Here is an 18,183-nt window from a genome sequence, read left to right as displayed (position 1 = left end):
ATCACATACTACGAAAAATGACTCAGATCAACAGCTTTGAGCTATTCTACATAGTTTTATTTTGGCTTTTTACAAAATGATAACCAGGAAAAAATAGGGAAAACCTTTATTCATAATACCACCAAGAAGGTAGGTTGGCCCCAGATTACAACAACATTTTGCAATGAGAAAAAAAGTATCTCTTATTTGAAGAAATAAGACAGTTTTAAAAACATCAAGAGTAGGTGCCAGGATAAAGCTCATAATAGTGGAAAAGACATATACTTAACATAAAGGGTAGGAGGAAAAAAGTAATTAGACAAAAGAGGAGTTGGTGCGGTGCACAGGGCATGGAGGCTCACGCCTGTAATCCTAGCTGCTCAGGAGACTGAGATCTGAGGATCAAGGTTCAAAGCCAGCCTGGCACAAAAGGACCTGAGACTCCAATTAACCTCTAGAAAACGGGATTGGGACTTGGTTCAAGGGTAAGGCAGTAGCCTTGAGCTGAAGAGCTCAGGGACAGCGCCCAGGCTGAGTTCAAGCCACATGACCACAAAAAAAATTATGAGATGGCTTCTAGTTATTTATATCCGGAAGGTTGCCCAACCATTTTCACAAAGCAATAGTGTATATAAAGAAAATTAATAAAACTAAACTTTGTGAGAAGAAATAGATACAAAGTTTAATAGATCATTTGTAGAGAGTTGAAGACCTATAGAAGTGAACTGCTACAATATTTACATTTTCTCCTGGCAGCTATTCTTAACTTGTTATACATTTGTAATGTGATTATGATTAAAGTAATTCTATCTTTTATGTGAGTTGGATGGCAAATAAATAAAATGAGGAAGATTCTAAAATATATAAGGGCTGGGAGTTTGGCCTAGTGGTAGACGGCTTGCCTAGCATGCACGAAGACCCGAGTTCGATTCCTTGGTACCACATACTTAGGAAAAGCCAGAAGTGGTGCTGAGGCTCAAGTGATAGAGATCTAGCCTTGAGAAAAATCCAAGGACAGTGCTCAGGCCCTGAGCTTAAGCCCAGGACTGGTAAAAAAAAAAAAACCAATATATTATAAAATTATTGCAGAATAAGATTATACCCACGTGCTAACAAATGAGATTTATTCAGTTATTTATTTATAGAAAGAGAATTTACATGGAGGCAGAAAGCAGGATGTGAGAACGTGCACATAAATGAACATGATTAAAGAAGGCAATTCATACAAACTTAATGCAAAACAGGAGAGTTTATTGGCACATGCAGGATAGAACAACCTGAGTCTTGATCCACCAGCCAGATGTGACTGTACCAAGGGTAGAAAACTAATCTAAGAACAGTGGGATGAGGTAGGATGAGATATGACAGAGCTTAAACCACTATAAATGAATATCTATACCCTAAATAATGTTATAGTTATTTTCTCAAAATGGAAATGACTGATGAAATGGGTCAAAGCCCAATAAGAATAAGAAACCGAGTTTCTTTCAGTCCACAGAGATCAATGTTACAAAATATAAACAACATAGTTAAACCAGCCTCAGATTGACGTATCTTAAATTGTAAGCCTTGAAAATAAAGAATTTTATCCTCAATTTCTCTGGTTATAGCCTGAAATTAGTAAGACAAAAGAGAAAAATCTGAATAAAAATTTCAAAGTGGAAATAATATGGAACACATTTGAACGACCATATAATTCTTCCAGATAATAACAAAAGCAAATAAAAGTATTGTTTTTATTTTGCCAAAAATGCATCATTATCAAAGAGGATTCATTCAAGTAATGAAAAAAATGTCTATTTCTCACATTGTAGGCTGTTAATATATCTAAGGAGAAATGTGATTTGATGATATGCAATCCAATTTTGGACAAGTTAAAATATGTTCATAAAATACACTATATGCAAGATGAACTGGTAGATATTAACATCAGGCAAATACATGCTTTATTATAAGGGACTTATATTACAGCACAAACCATGTTTTAAAGCAACACAGGAAAGGATTTTGCACCAAACTCAGGGTAAAACAACAAACATTCCCAGAAGACTCATTTTTTTAAATGTTATATGTTATTAACTAACATAAAGAAGAAAAGGAGAGCGTTAGTCTATAAAACACGGAGTAAAGGCATAAATGATATTTGCAAATGATATAATTATACTGCTTGAAAACACAAGCAACTAACTAAAAACCTGGTATAGACAGATACAGAAGGTATCAAATTGCACATTAGAAATCAAAAGAGCCCATGTAGAAGAAAATATTGGAGGATACAATGAGGAAAATATGTTTTTAACAGCTGCCAAAGACAAAAAATATTAAGAAAACTTAAACTTAACAACATGTTGCTTTTTTATATAAGGAAAGCTAACATAATATCAAAGGTCTCAAACAGAACAATGAATGAATGAAGACATCTGAGTTGTCTAAAATATAATAAATATAAAAATTGAAGCCTGTCAGTCCCCACTAAGTATATATACATATATATCATATATCATAAGCATGTGTAAATGTGTGTATATATATATGTAATGTGATGTTTTAAAAAATAAATATCAAGCCCTTGTAATTTTCTGTCTTTTCAATAATGGCCACAGTTTCGTATTTTGTTTATGTATTTGAACCAGAATACTCTTTTTAAAGTCTGTGAATAAAACTAAATAAGAAAGCAAAGATAGCAAAAGCTCTTAAAATGGAAAAATCAAGGAAGTAAATTCTTCCTCCACCAAATATCATAACAGACTTTTCTGCCCAAAGCTTCTATATTCCAAAAGGTTTGATGATGATGTGTGAACAGACAGACAGACCAGTGGTATCAGATAAAAATCCTAAAATGATGCTACATATATACAGATGTTTATCAAATGAAGATATTTCAGATCTGTGGAGAAAGGACATGAATATAATAATAATAATAATAATAATAATAATAATAATAATAAACTTCTGGTGCCATTGCTTGCCTTTCAAAAGAAAAAGCCAGGTACATTCAAGGAAAATTCTCAATAGATTAAAGATTTAAATGCACACATTTAAAGGTAACCATAAATGAACCTAAACACAGAATTAATTTTGTTACCTTGGCATAAGAAAACTTCATGTAATCCAGAAAGCAATAAATTATGAATACACGGATATACCTATATGATCTTTATAATATCATGATGCATATTCCATGGGGGCAGGGAGAAGAGCTAAGCAGTTAAAGAGTAATGTTTCATACATGAAGAACTGTGCAGGTGATGAGCATTTGACAGAATGGAGGGACTTTGGGTGGGTAGGAATCCAAAACTTGTAAAAAGTAGAAAGAAAGCTAAATATAATGCTTTGTATTGGCAAGATGATCATTATATTGAGGGAAAAGGTTGGAGATTTGGTAATGGCTTCACTGACTGGAAAGTGTTGAGGATCATCTAGGGCCCAAAGTGTGCCAAGAATGAATAGACAAAAGACCTGTGGTCAGTCTAAGTACTGTCAGTGCTTAGCAGGTTGAAATGTAAATTGGAAGAGTTGGAAGAACAGACCTACACTTCATCAGCCTTGTGGAAATGGAAATTGTAAGAGTGTAGAAAGAGAAGAACAGGACAGGATTCTTAGAAATACTTTTTATTTATTTATTTGTTTATTTTTGTTGGTCTTAAACTTTTTTTTTTTTTGCAGGGCTTAACTCTGGGCCAGGGAATTGTCCCTAAGCTCTTCAGCTCAAGGAGGTTACGCCTTGAGCCACAGCGCCACTTCTGGTTTTCTAGTGATTAATTGGAGTTTAGTGCCTGGGCTGGCTTTGAACCACGATACTGAGATCTCAGCCCCCTGAGTAGTTAGGACTGCAGGCATGAGTCACCATGTCAGTCTTCAGAAATACCATTTTTTGCCAGTCCTGGCTTGAACTCCGGGCCTGAGCACTGTCCTTGAGCTTTCTCAAAGCTAGAGCTCTACCACTTGAGCCTTAGCACCACTTCCAGCTTTTTCCTATGTATGTGGTACGGAGGAATCAAATCCGGGTCTTGGTGCATGCTAGGCAAGCACTCTACCACTAGGTCAAACTCCTGGCCCCCAGAAATACCATTTTTAAAGGTCTACTTTAAACAAATCAAATCCATAAAGGAAATTAAGTAATCACAAATATGGAAAGAAAAAAATTAGACAGGAATTGAATTGGGAAAAACTTTCTTTGAGACAATTTCAAGAAAAGTTAGACTAGACTTCTACAAATTACAAAAAAACAAAAGTATAATAAAGACTGACATACATCCATTTTTATAAGAAATACCAGAATAACTCTTTCATGTTGTTAGAAAAATTGCCCGGAGAGATAGCAATAAAAGACACACAGCAGTGGTATGAGGGTGGAATGGGAAGGAGAAAAGTGTAAGCTGCTTGTCACAAATTTAGTTGTAGGAAAAAATCTGGGCCATTAAACAATAGCTAAAAGGATTGAAAAAATGATGGTATTAAAAATAATATAGCAGAAATATATATTTATATGCAAAATGAGACACAGCAGCAGAAGGAGCTATTGGAAGTCCTAAAAGCAACAATACTGTGAAGACTGCATAAGTTTTAGGACTTGTTTTGAAAGGTTAGGTGCAGACTCAATTTCTTAGGTCAACTTTCCGATGGAATTGGAAAGAAAGGATCTAGACAAGATTTTTGATAGACAAGGATGAGCTAAAACCAGGACGGTTACTTATGATTAATCTGTGGTGAAATAAGAGAAATTCTCTTATTATTATTATTATATTATATATATGTAAATATGTTTACAAGAGAATTCACACACACACACACACACACACACACACACACACAATATTTCTGAGAATTTTCAAAAAAGTTTTTTGTTTTACTTTGGATATTTTTTTTTCCAGTCCTGGGCTTGAGCTCAGGGCCTGAGCACTGTCCTTGGACTTTCTCAAGGCTAGAGCTCCACCACTTGAGCCTCAGCACCACTTCCGGCTTTTTTCTATGTATGTGGTACCGAGGAATCGAACCCGGGTCTTCATGCATGCTAGGCAAGCACTTTAACCACTAGGCCAAACTCCCGGCGCCTGGATATTTTTTTGTACCAGTACTTGGGTTTGACTTTAGGACCTCAAGTTTTTACTTGGCTTCTTTGCACAAGGATGGTGTTCTAGGACTTGAGCCATATCTAAATTCAAGGTTTTTGCTAGGTAATTGGAGATAAGAGATTCACAGATTTTTTTTTTTCTGTCCAAGCTGACTTCAAATTCTGACCCTCCTACCTCAACCTCTTGACTTAGATATGATTACAGGCATGAGATACCAGTGCCCAGTTCAAACTAGTTTTTATTTTGCTGTTGTTGTTGTTTTGTTTGTTTGTTTTGTTTTGGGTTTTTTTGTGTGTGGGGGACATAAGCTCTGCTCTTCAGCTCAAGGCTACAACCCTACCCTTAAGCCAAGCACCACTTCCCATTTTCTAGAGGTTAATTGGAGAAAAGAGTTTCAGTTCCTTTGTGCCCAGGCTGGCTTTGAACCTTGATCCTCAGATCTCAGCCTCCTGAGTAGCTAGGATTACAAGCGTGAACCACCTTCCCTGGCTTCAAACTAGTTTATTTGCATGATTGCTGATAGTATCCATGAAATGAAATTGAAGTATCATGCCTAAAACACAGAATTATTTTGTCACCCAAACCAATGGGGAATGAGATTCTGATACAATTTTTCAATATTTTTATATTAATGTGGGTGGTTTACTATTTTAGTTCATTTGACGACAATTGGAGGAAGAATATTAAATGTTTATTATATAAATATCACATGTTCTTGATCTATTCATCTACTGAGGGGCATCTGAGCTGCTTCTATACCTTGGATATGGTGAATAGTGCTGCAATGAACATGATTGTGGAAGTGGCTTTACTGTATCCTTTTTTTGTAATCTTTTGGTAAAGTTCCTAGGAATGGAATTGCTGGACTATAGGATAGTTCTGTGGTTTAAAATGCAGCATATAGACTCAGTGAAACTTTAGTCATCCATTAGGAATAATGATATTACTTCATTTGCAAAGGATAGGTGTACAACTACTTAAAAAAACAGTAATTTTGAGGGAGTCTGTTACATTAGTTGAGATGATCCCCACATTGGTAACTTGGCTAATGTAGACTAGCCCCGGATGCCTACTTGCAAGTTAGAGAACAAGAGTAACAGATAACTTCAACAAGCAGCCTCTGAACAAAGAGGGGCCAGTAATCAGTGCAATCTATTGCTGAAGGACTGGAAGGCACCTGGACTGTCACTGGTGTGTGTCTACACTCAAAGCTCAAAGACTCCCATTCAAATTGCCTAGAAATAATGGCACTAGAATGTGCACAAAAGAGTTTCCTTCTTATTCTGCTGTTTCATTCTCTTTGGGCACTCAGGCTATTAGAAGGTACAGCCTGGTCAGCATAGATTTTTCTGACTCAGTTCACTGACCCCCATTCCAATCTTCTCTGAAAATAATAAGACAGACTCAACTAGAGGGATCTTTTACCCACTGGCAGGGATCTCGAAATATGCTCAAATTCACAACTAAGATCGACCATCTATTTACATAAAAAGTGAAGAAAATGCGTGACTGACCAAGCTTTGAGAGACCTGAACTTCAAAGGGCATTGGAGAGTTCAAAGTCTTTTATAACCTTGGGCTTCAAAAGGCATGTTTGAATTTTCTATAGCTTAACAGTATTTTGCTAAGGTAAACATTTAAAATATATCAATCATGTTGTTATGTTTTGTCATTTCTAAAGTGCCTTTAGAAATAAGAATGGTCCTAACAGGCTTTCATTGTCTGGATCACCAATGGTCAGGCAGTGGTTAATGGCTGTCGAGAGTATAATCTACAAAGCACAGTCCAAGATCATAATCACACTTTCAGATTAATTTTTTCCACTTTGGGAGTATGATAGAAACAGAAGAAAAGGAATGGTAGCCCATAGATTTTGCCTATTTACTTAACAACATGTCTATTGAGGACAGATGAATTCACTACAAAGCTAGGTAACATAAAATTATGTAATGATCTAATAGAGGTATGATGATACATCAGTGACTAGATATTACTGTTTTCCATGCTATTTGATTAATCTATGGTTTATGTCAGCTGAAAAATGAATATTTTTATTTTGTTGTTCATTGATAAGTACTAATTGTACTTTTATGGAAGGTTTCAGTAATGGTGATTGAAATCAGGGTCTCCCCTTCTTGTTTGACTCTTTCAAGCAAGGCTGGCACTCCACCACTTGAGCCATAACTCCACTTCCAGGTTTTTGGTAGTTAACTAGAGATAAGAGTTCTACAGGATCTGTCTTTGAACCAAGAGCCTCATATCTTAGTCTCCTGAATAGCTAGGGTTACAAGAGTAGGTCATCAATTGCCTGCTATAATTCCACATATTCCTAAGGTGTTGTATGATGCTCGGATTTATGCTTACAAAATGATTGAATTATGCCATTTGATAGTCTAGAGTTCAATTGGTTAATCTCATTCCCTATGAGCATATGTACACAGCTTTTGAGCTATTGTGATCCTCTGCTAGGAGAATCCTAGATGTGTACTAATGGGGTTTACCTTTGTGATTGTTGTTCTTAATGTACTATGTGAAGTTATATCTTTTCTCTTTTTTTCCACTTCTGCTTAATTTCATGTGGTTACTGTGTCTGACTTTGTTACCTGATATGCTTTCTATACACTTATTTATTTGAAATAGGGAAGGAAAGAGGAAAACAAGATGACTGGGAAGGGGAAGCAGGAGGGAAAAGGTGACAAAAACATGAGAAGGGGTATCAAGGTTCAAGAAGTAATATACCTACTACCTGATGAATGTAACTGTAACCCCTCTATACATTATACTGACAATACAGTAATAAAAAAATTATTCCATTGAAAAGCCTATAAACTCACATATTTACAATTTTTATAAAAAGATATATTTTGTAGACAATTCAACTCAATTCATATAGAACACCCTAGGTTAAATATTATTTTTAGAAAGCCCTACTAAGAGCTACAAGGAAATAAAAGAATAAGAACAAAGCTGGGCGTGGTGGCTCATGCTTGTAATCCTGACTACTTAGGAGGCTGAGATCTGAGGATCAAGGTTCAAAGCTAGCCTAGGCACAAAGGAACTGAGACTCTTATCTCAATTAACCTCTAGAAAACAGGAAGTGAGGCTTGGCTTAAGGGTAGGGTGGTAACCTTGAGCTGAAGAGCTCAGGGACAGCGCCCTGGCCAAGTTCAAGCCCCATGACTCACACAAAAATAAATAAATGAATAAATACAATATTAATTCTGAACAACTTAAGTTAGAAATATATAACTTGTTTTTATATACTTGTCAGAAATTTTCAATTACATATTCTGGGCTGCAGTTTAAAACTCACTTAATCTCCAACAATCTTAGAATCAGTTTCATACACAAAATGGAGCATCCAAAATTTAGTATTTATGGTTACATAAAAAAAAGCCATTGCAGGCTACAAATCAGCAGTGTACTCAAACGCTTCCTGTTAAGAGAATTATTTCATAGGAAAAAATAATGAAATGCAAGAACAGTTTGCTGCTTTTTAAGCTCTAGATGGTTCAGATAATTGAGCAAATTTCCAACAGTGAAAAATACCTTTCAATTACAGACTTTTAAAAAAGGGTTATGACAAAATGTCATAGGACAAAATGTCCCAATTCTTAATAGGTGTGACAAATAGGTTGTGATTTAGGTTTATATTCCTATTTTGCAAAGAGGTTGAAAAGATTCTGACAGACAGTAGGACTTATCACTTTTCTTTCCATACTAATTTTGTGAGATTTTTATGGAGGGGGGAAAAATCTTTATCTCTATGGTGATTCAGTTTACTATTTTTGTGGTATATTTATAGTTTCTCCTTCTAACCAATGGTTTTTTTTTTAATAGAGCTGACTTTTACTGGTCATGAAAACTCCTATGACATTTATAATTAAAATTTGGAGAAAGGAGAGAGAGGATAAATGTCAGGTATTGATAACTTTGCACACACAGGCAGATGACAGCTAGCAGGAAGGTGGTCCATGCTAGGGGTGCTGGGTCAGAACTCTTGGAAGCCAGGAAGTGATCATCTGTCACTCGAGTCCCACAATCTTGAAGGAACAACTGGCTCAAACAGTGGACTTGGCCATGCAGCATCGACAGAGCCAACATTTTTGGGGCAGCTAGGTACCATATGGTACAGAGCCACAGTGCTGTTTGAGGGTACTGTGTTCACAGTTCAGTCCTTAGAAACTGAACTGGGGCAGGCACAGAAAGACCCCAGAATGCATGTCCTTCTATTGAGATGGCAGGTTTTGTTTAGTGAAGTCCCATGGGTGGTACACATTGAAAAGATGAAGCACGAACTGTTTGTTCCTCTGGTGACCTAACACTCTCATCTCTCTCACAGATGGACGGGCAAGTTCACCATAGTTCACTCCTGAAAGAGAATTTTGTCATCTTTTCCAAACCCATTGTCTTCACTCTTTGAAATTTAGGATGGAGCTGGAATGGGGGAAATAGAAATTTCTAGCCGGGCCTTTCATTCATAAAAGAGTCATTTCCAAAACACCTTAAGGAAAATTTTCACTAGTCCGAAATGAAAAAAAAATTCAAAAGCTGATCAATCCAGTTAAGAAATAGTTTAGATCCCAAAGGGTCTAGACTGTAATTGAGAGGAGGAATCCGGAGAGAGTTAGGGATAAGAGCCATTTTTTTTAAGTCTCTTAGTTAAATTTTAATGACAAAAATTGTGTAGTCTGGTTAACAAACAAAATTTTGTTTTCATCATTGCTTGTGAAAGCTGCTATGTGGCATGCTATTCCTTTCAGAAATGAAGCAGTGCAAGATGAGATTACCACACATAGAAGTCTGAGCCATTCTCCAGAAAATGGCAGATGGCAGCATCCTTTCTTCATGATATGGCCTTTCCAGATTTTCTCCTCAAGCTTGTGTTTTGTGTCTACAAAAAATGTCTTTTATGGACAGCATTGGATCTGATTGCGAGTTTAATATTAGTTAAAATTAATACAAGTTATAATTAATTGAAAAATGATCATACATAGAAATCACAAGAGGCATTGCTGCCAACTGGTTTGGGTATGGAGTATGGATGCAGAAGATGGTGGTGGTGGTGAAGTAGGGGCAAGATAGGATGAAATTCCTGATTACTATGTCCATCTAGAGTAGTAAGGAGCTGTTTGTTCCTATCTGACCAAGAGTGGGAACAGGAGACATATTTGGGAATGCTTGGAATATGTTGCCATTGATTCTTGTTCCTCAGCCAGTGGTACATGGATAATGGCTACGATAGGCAAATTCCATATGATCGTTGAAAATAAATTTAGCACTTTAAACACGAGAACTTGATTCTCAAACACACTGTGATACTTAAGTAGATAGTGTATAACATCAAAGATAAAGTTCTTTTACTCAAGTCCTCATAACAGGTCCACTGAAAGAAGTGATCTCTTGAGCTCCTCTGATTTGTGTTATTTGGTGGGGGTCGGGGACATTCCCAGCTTCCCCACTATCGTGCTTGAGACAGAAGCACAGTCACTGCATTCCTTGATTCAGAGATGGTGAATTGCCTCCTGAAGGTTCATTGTGGTACCAACGTGGTCTTTAGTGTTCTAATTTCAATTAGGCCGAGTCTAATGCAAATGGAGTTGTATATGTCCCTACAAGCACTGCCATCTGAAGGGGTTAAGGAGACCCTGAGTCAGTTCCTTGAAATGGACAGCTATAGAAGAGCAAGGCTGGCCATTCCTTACTTTTTGGCTTCCTTGTATATTCTTCCTTCTTATAGGTACTCCCTCCATGGCACAGCTGTTATATGACAATGATGGCCAATGGAGCCCTCACTGGATCAAGCTGATGCTGTTACTAAGCCCATAACTACGAGCTGAACAGGTCTCTTTTCTTCATAAAGGAGCCAGCCTTGGATATTTCTTGGTAGTAAATGAAAATGGATGAATATAATTAACTATTAGGAGTACCAGTTGATTTCCCAGAAGAATCTCAGAAGTCTATCCTCTAACTTTCCTTTTTATTGCTCTCTTCTTCCTTCATGCCTCTCTCAGTTATGAGTTTTAGAAAATTTATGGACTTGGAGATTTCTATGCATTGTTTTACAACTGAATAAATAAAAGCCAACAGTTTTAATGTTATTAGGATCATGTAAATGTTATTCATTGCAGAAGCAGTGTAATTGGATCTGTAGAGAGAAGGAAATTAATCCTAAAATATTAAGTCCAAATCAAAGAGAATTTTCTACAAGTCAAGGCCAAACAAATTCTTTTTCTTATAATCCATTCATTATTCAGTGTCACACATTATTTGAGATGAATTCATGACTACAACATGAAGATATAAACTTTAGAAAGCCATCTGGGAGACTGAGGAATCTTGTAGAAAAAGACTAAGGGTCAGGGCAGTTTGACCAGCTGTGAAGATTTAATTGTTAGAGCAAAAAGTTCTCTCATAAATGTGTGTCTATCTGCTAGAAGAAATAAATAAAACCAAAGAGACTAATTTTTATTGAAATTTTTATAGGACAGCTAGGGTCCAGGGTATTATCTCTTTGGTAATATAATATGTTGCCAACTGCATAAAATACTAAAAAGGGCAAAAGGAATGATTTTTAGACCTCTACCAAATGTGAAACATCCAGGACCTCAATAATACTCAAAGGTACTAGTGAAGGATCTAATGGAGACTGTAAATTTATGGGTATAGTAATATACAAGATTGCGCATTACACAACATAGGGGAAAGATTTACTATATTCTATGGACATTGACCTATCAATTAGCAGATGTTGGACTGGTGATATAGCCAGTGGTAGGAAGCTCATGATTGATCTCCATTAGCCCCCAAACATGTGCAAATGCAAACTTGGCAAAAGAGGTAATACTTAGAAACACCATAGCATATAATGAAAAGAATTCACTTCTAGGATCAATGGTAACATTCTTTGGAAGTGATTATGCCAGTAGATGCAAGTGTTTGCAGAAATGGAAAATGAGTTTAGAAGATGGAAAATCCAGTGGATGTTACATAAAAGATGTGTAATGATCTCCCTGAAGACAGAATTATGAGAGAAGAGAAAGAGGAAATGACTAGTCAAAATCAATTATGCTAATTTATCATCTGTCCTGTAGGTCTTTGAAAGATGTAAATATTGAAAGTTTAAGTGACAACAGTTCCTTATAGAAATATGACATCACTAAGGCCAGGCACCAGTGCCTCATGCCTAGAATCCTAGCAACTCAGGAACTGAAGTCTGGAGAATTATGATTTGAAGGTAGCCCAGGCAGAGAGGTCTTCAGCTTCCATCTCCAAAATAACTGGTACAGAGTGCAGGTATGCTTCAAGTTGTAGCACACCAGCTGAGCAAGCAAGCTGAGATGAGCCAAGCATGAGTGCCTGAGTTCAAACCCACTGTGAAATCACCAATACCTTAACAACAGTCAAAGTTAATGGCAAAGGGTCTAATGGAGATAGGATAATTCATGGGCTTAATAAAACATAAAAATGACTGGTTATGACAATCAGGGAGGAGAGAGAAAGAAACAGAGTGAGAGAAAGGAAAAGAAAGAGAAACAGAGACAAAGAGATATAGACAGAGACACAAAGAGACAGAGAAAGATAGACAATAGAGATCATATGACATCACTAGGAAAAGTAGGAAAATGTGGTCAGAGAAACTGTGTTTTATAACTCACATAAGACCCTCCAAGTGACCTGAGATTCCTGTTTCCAAACCATAACATGGAGGTGGAAAACAAGAGAAAAACTTCTTGCTCAGTGGAGCAGTGGTGATAAATGTAATTGTCAGTCCCCTCACCAGTGCAGTTTGCTTGTGTGGTCTGCTTGAGGGATAAATGAAATGTTTTGAATTCTTCCAGGAATACTCCCAGAATATTTATAATCTTGAAAAGGGATTCATTTATTGTCTAGGCTGTCCTAGGCCAATTTTTTCTCTTGAAGTGACAGTCTAATTTCTGGTGAATCTCAACATGTTGATTTTATAAAACTTTCTTTATTGCCAAGAATTTTTGAGAAAATTTAATTTTTGCCATTGTGGTCAAAATTTGGTGTTGGATTTATGTGGGACAAGAATGTCCAGTATGTGGAGAGGAAGAATACTAGAACAGAGTTGAAAGAGATAGGAAGCTTGTGCTTAGTTTGTTCTCTTCCCAGTAGAGACTTATTTATTTATTGGTCTGTCTAGCTATTTATTAATCTATTTAACTTTAGTTGACAATTGTATGGGGTCATCTTGTGACATTTTAATGTATGTGTACCTAATAGAAAAGAGCAGTCAAGCTAATGAATGTATGTATTACATCATCTACTTAGTTGTTTGTTTGTGATGAACACATTTAAATTATATTCTTTTGCTGCAGCAACTGAATGTAGAATGTAAAGAAGTAAAACTCATTAAAACTCAGTCATTAAGAGGTGGAAGGGAAAGTGCTGGTCAAAAGGTATAAGGAATTTGAATAGGACAGAAGGATAAGCTGCAGTAATATGGTGCATAGCATTTGGATTATAATTAAAATGGCATATATGAAAAAATGACTGAAAGAGTTTATTTTAAACATTCTTACTATCTGGATAATTCTGAGAAAATTTTATCTACAATTTTCTACATGCAAAATGAATTCCTTCCTGCAAAAATGGGGAAAATTTCATTTAAGTGAAGAGTCACTCTTGCGTAGTGAATCAAGATCCCCAGTCTCCATTTACTGTATTTGACAATTCAGGCACAATTCTTTCTTTTCTGAATTGCACTTATTGACATTAACAAGGGATTCTCCTAGTCTTCGTTAGAACACTTTGTAAATCTTTGTGAACACTCCAGGTAAGTAAAGAGTGAAGGACCCCCCCCCCACCCGCCCCGCCAAGGTACCTACATCATTATCCCCAGAGACTGTTAATGTGTGCTTTAGCAAAAATGTGTGTGATAACAAAAAAAACAGTTTTATGGGTGCAACTATAAGATTGGAGATTGAATTAATGTCTTATATTATCCATGGGAGCCAAATGTGATCATACATGATCTTATAATCAGATTAACTTCAAGTAGAATAAAAATGTAGTTAGAGAAAGGACAAGTAAAGAGATAGACTATTCCTGGATACTCTTGAAAAGAGCCTGGCCATTCTGGTATCTTGATACCCTGCTAATACATTTGTGTTGTTGTAAGACACCCATTTGGTGATAACTGATAAAGTATCTTGAGAAAACAAATATAGCATTCATAGATGCCGGGGCCTACCGGCAGCAAATTGGGGTTCCTGAAATAGGGGGCAGGGACTGGAAAAAATAGAAGAGAGACAAACACATCGGGTCCAGGAGGTCTGCAGCCCAGGCAAAAACTGCTGCGCCTCGTTTATTCTTAACTCAAAGTTTATATCCCTTCTTGAGACCAGGGCACTGCCAGGTGTTACATCCAGATGGTTCATCAGGGAACTGTTGGGGCTTACATTCATATGGTAAATCTCAGATCAATTGAACAGGAGAAGGCCAAAAAACAATAAGACAATCAAGCAATTATCTGATGCAAATCAAAGTACAGTTTGATTCCACTCTTGCTCCCGACATATCCCCCATCTTTATTTTAAAAGAAACACAAGTGCAATTTCTATTCTTTCCACTACCTCTAATATCTCTAATTATCCTGTCTCACTTTCCAAAAATGACTGGTCCCTTCATCTAAAGGGGATTGATGGGCGGAGATTCAGTTTCTGTGACTCAGCTGACTCAGGGGCGTTGTCTCTGTGCTTGACCAGGGACCTTAAGAAGCCTAGCCTGTTTTATCAGGGATTGCAAGGATTAGATATCAGGAATAATAATTTGCTCCAAAGTGGAGATCATAGGGTAGGAAACTTTTCAAGACCCTATCTCAGATATCACCATCCAAAACCAAAGCTCTGAGTAGCTAACGCGAAATGTCTTAGCAGGATGATCTGACTTTGGACAGGAATGGACAGGAAGCTTCTTCTGGCACTGCAGGTGACCCACCTGAAAGCCACACGGGAGCAGTGAGGCCTAGCCAGGCGCAGGCAGATGAGTGCCCCTGGTCCAGCAGCTCAAAGGGCTGAGGAGTCAGTAAGGCCGCTGTGTCGAGGCTGGGCCCCAGCTGGCTCTTACCACCAGCGCTAGCTGGCCATCCGGTTCAGAGCGCTGGGGGAGGGGGGGTTGGTGAGGCTGGTGCTTATAGGCAAGTGTTAAAGATTTGATAAATTCCTGCAGCCAACATCATCTCTAAGAAAACAGTATATAGTAATGATTGTCTAAATGATAAGGGTTTTGATATTAAGACTCAACATGAAGATTTGAGTTTTCACATAGTTATTTTTTCCCTGAGATTCAACACAATTTTAGCTAAAACTGCAAAAGCATTTCCATGAAATTTGAGAAGCAGAATTTATTATTAGGATGGAAATGGTTCTTAGATGTAAAATTACTGATGTGTTAAAATGATTTATTACACAGTAAGGAAGATTAATTGCAGATGGTAGAAGATACTTGAATATAACACTGACAAATACCTAATACATAATTCAGGCACTAGTGACTCTTGCCTATAATCCTAGCTACTCAGGAGACGGAGATCTAAGGATCACAGTTAGTTCAAAGCCAGCCGGGGTTCTTACCTCCAAATAACCATTAGAAATCCAGAAGTTGTGATGTGGTTCAAATGATAGAGCAGTAGCCTTGATCTGAAGAACTCAAGGACAATGCCCAAGCCCAGAATTCAAGCACCAGGACCCCCCCAAAAAAAGTAATATTCAAAGTATTCTAAGAACTGCCACAACTCAATATTCAAAAGAAATATGTGCTCATAGGAAAACAGAAAATGGCTGGGTGTGGTGGCTCACACCTGTAATCCTAGCTACTCAGGAGGCTGAGATCTGAGGATCAAGGTTCAAAACCAGCTTGGACACAAAAGGACCTCAGACTCTTATCTCCAATTAACCTCTCTACAAAATGAGTAGTGGGGCTTGGCTCAAGAGTAGGGTGGTAGCCTTGAGCTGAAGAGCTCAGGGACAGCACCCAGGCTGATTTCAAACCGGATGACCCACAAAAAAAAGGAAGAAAGAAAGAAAAAAAAGAAAGGATGGATGGAAGGAAGGAAGGAAGGAAGGAAGGAAGACAGACAATGGATTGAAAGATGCACTTCCAAAACTAAATATCCAAAGGGTCAATAAACTAATGTAAAGCTAAAAAACCTCCACTAGAATTCAGGCAATATCAATAAAAACTAAAATAAAATGATTACTGAGGTATCAAATGGTCAAAATTAAAAATGTTAAAAGTATGGTTATAGATTTGAAAGCATAGAAATCATTATACATTACTCTTATACAATAGTAACAATAGTAACATGGCATAAATTTGGGAAATGGCCTAGCTATATAATAAAATTAAATAATAACACTAAGTGAATTATGTATATATGTAACAAAATCAGGTATATCCATAGTTGTCATTTGTACTTCAAAAATATACTTCACACGGCTGGGAGTTTTGCCTAGTGGTTAAAGTGCTTGCCTAGCATGCATGAAGACCCGGGTTCGATTCCTAGGTACCACATACATAGAAAAAAGCCGGAAGTGGTGCTGAGGCTCAAGTGGTACAGCTCTAGCCTTGAGAAAGTCCAAGGACAGTGCTCAGGCCCTGAGCTCAAGCCCAGGACTGGCAAAAAAAAAAAAAAAAATATATATATATATATATATATACTTCACAGTAATGTTTAAGTGAGTACAAAGCCATATTGAAGAAAATTTCATTGGAACTATAAATAGCAACAATCAAAAAACTTAACTTTCCATCTGCACACATGTCAGTATGGAGAAATCTTAGATTTCACATTGTTTGCTGAAATGAAGGACATATACCTATTATTATTTTTGGATCTTTGTTGAGGAATTATTGATAAAAGCTTCATATGTAAAACACGAAACATTTTTGATGTGTGCACATTTTGAAATTATGGCTTCAATCAAGTAAAGTAACACATTTATTGTTTTGTTCAATTACCTGCCTTGATCACTTGAGATCTATCAGCAAATTTACATATATAAATCATCATATAGGAATAGCTAATACAGCTAAAATATTGACCTAAGTGTCACTGATATAGTAATATTATTTCATATACTAATATTGCTATTATAGTAATTATTATAGTAATATCACTATATTATTAGTGGTAAAACAATATTATGAGTACAACTACTACTAAGAATATTGCTCAGCTATAGCCATCTTTCTGTACATTAGAATTTCAGTACATGGTTCACTTTAAGTGCAACTTTAATGCTACCTAAACTGAATAAGAGATTTATCAAGAATCATCACATGGATTAAAAATGAGGAAAGCAAAGGAATGACTAGACTAAGCCTCCATTTTTTAAGGCAAAACTATTAGAGCTCTGTGCTTGGGAAAGAGAACAGAGAGGTGTCTAAAGTTATGTCAATTTTCTATTACTTATGCTGGTGCTTTAAATAATAATGTTTCCTTTTATTTCCTTCAATCTGAGCACAGACGCATTCATATTCTTTTGTATATGTGAAATGATTCTCAAAATGCTGAAATACAGCTTTTCCTAACAGACTTTTTAGAATGCTGGAATAACTTTAGGAATGGAATTACCCAAAAAATATAAATAAGAAAGTTCTGCTTGACCTAGGACATCCACATTGTAATTAAATCAACTCAATCATTCTCTTCATCTAAGTTTAATAGTCTGTTTGTAAATTTCATACAGAATATTTTCAAAAGCAAAAGATAGCTTGCTTTTTACTGCTTATGTTTTAACCATGCTATACTATAATTTTGTCACCAGAGGGACTACACAGAATGTACAAGTGCTTCACTGTTGATTTTAGTGATATTTCTTTACCTAATCTCTATTTCTGCACTGTATATTCTCATCCAGGCATGCTTTATAACTATTATGTGTATGTGTGCATTCCCTATCAGCAAAACTGTTGAAACCACTGCAAGCTAGTTATGTTTTTCTGAATATATTAATATGATACAGAAAGTTTTAACTTGGGTTTGTATTATGAAAATAACTTTCACTTCCATATAATGGCAAAAAAATAAATGATCAGTATATGTATTGTGTTAGCATGTGTTTTTCAAGTTCCTGATATAGATACCACAAACATTAGCAACC

The sequence above is a fragment of the Megascapheus bottae genome, chromosome 1 (assembly GCF_031878675.1).
Source record: "Megascapheus bottae isolate mThoBot1 chromosome 1, mThoBot2.hap1, whole genome shotgun sequence".
NCBI lineage: Eukaryota > Metazoa > Chordata > Mammalia > Rodentia > Geomyidae > Megascapheus > Megascapheus bottae.
Note: the sequence above shows the minus strand (reverse complement) of the source record.